The following is a 1575-nucleotide window of genomic DNA, read 5'->3' on the forward strand; positions in this document are numbered from 1 at the left end:
TGTGTATAAGCTGCTTGAAGGAATGCTGCAGATGGACAATTTTGAATACTATAGGCTGGGCGCAGCATCTCATGCCTGCAATCCCAGTATTTGAGAGGCGGAGGCCAGAGGATCACTTGAGGCCTGGAGTTTGAGACCAGATTGGGCAACAGAGCAAGACCTCATCTCTACAAAAAATTTTAAAAAATATATGTGTGTGTGTGTGTGTGTGTGTGTGTATATATATATATATATATATATATATATATAGCTGGGTATGGTGGCATACGCCTGTAGTCCCACTACTTGGGATGCTGAGGTGAAAGGATCACTTGAGCCAGGGAGGTTGAGGCTGCAGTGAGCCATGATTGTACCACTGCAGTCTGACCTGGGTGACAGAGCAAGATCCTGCCTCAAGTGGTCTACATCTATTTTCCAAGAGTGATTGCTGATTCAGTGAAAAATCTAGGCTTTAAAAGATGTATCAAAGACTCTACTTCCCAGCATCATTCCTATGGTTCATTACTAGAAAAGCTTCTCCAACAGTGTAGAGCACTAGAAGCCAGAAGGAGGAGGTGCAGAGTTCTCTCTTGAGTGTGAAGCCAGCTTTGCTCTTTGGAAAGGAATGCAGTCTGAGTGATTCCATTTTTAATTTAAGAATTTTTTTCTTAAAAAAATACAACAAAGAGAATCAAAACACCAGGTTAATAAGGTGGTGAAGATTCTGAGAGTTGTAGGAGATGTTGTAATAATCCTAGTTATATTTCTTTCTCATATAAAAATGAAGAAACAGGATTTGTTTTATCAACTCTATAGAAGATTTGTTTAATCTCTTATAGAGAGTAGATATATATTTTTACAATCGGGATTAAAATATTATTTTCAATAATTGGCAGGCTTAATTTGTACTAGAAAGCTAAATTTAGGCCTTAGATAAATGTAGTAAGTATATTTTGCTTAATGTATATTTATGCAGATTTTTCAAAAGTGATAAGTTGTAGTGCCTTGGTTCAAGGCACTGAAACATGTAAGCAGAAAATCTCATTTTCAGAAATTAAAAAGAAAACTAAGGAGAAAAATCAGTTTATAAAAAGACCACATCAGTTCAAAATGAAGTGAAAATAACAGATATAATAGACTTTGATGTTCACAGAATATACTTACGGGAATTATGAACCAATTTTATTTCCTGTTCTTTATAATAGATTAACAATATATATAGACTTTTACTTTTAATTCCTTATTCATGGTTCTTGGCACATAGTTTAAAAATATTTGCTGTTTTTTAAGTAAAAGAATGAATGACACTATATTGGAGAATAATTCAGTCTAGTTTTATTGGTATGATTTAGGCTCACATCTGATTTGCTCTATAGCAGTCATATTATTATATAATTTATCAGCAATAAATGATCATGATTATATATGGGTTCACATTCATAAAACACACATAATATAAAAACCCAGATTGTTTCACTTGAAATGGTTTTCAAAGGTTCAGTACAGAACAAATGCCTTTCACCTCTAAAACATCCAACACAGGTGAAAATAATACATTGAAGTTAGTGAGTGAATAGTAGTTATTTCGTAGATGAT

General features: G+C 33.8%; 1 pseudogene; it reads left to right on the forward strand.

Moving 5' to 3' along the window:
- The first annotated feature begins 466 nt into the window (after positions 1–466).
- LOC126954137 (uncharacterized) lies at positions 467–620 on the forward strand (annotated as a pseudogene).
- The last annotated feature ends 955 nt before the right edge of the window (positions 621–1575 follow it).

Source organism: Macaca thibetana, chromosome 4 (genome assembly GCF_024542745.1).
Source record: "Macaca thibetana thibetana isolate TM-01 chromosome 4, ASM2454274v1, whole genome shotgun sequence".
Lineage (NCBI taxonomy): Eukaryota > Metazoa > Chordata > Mammalia > Primates > Cercopithecidae > Macaca > Macaca thibetana.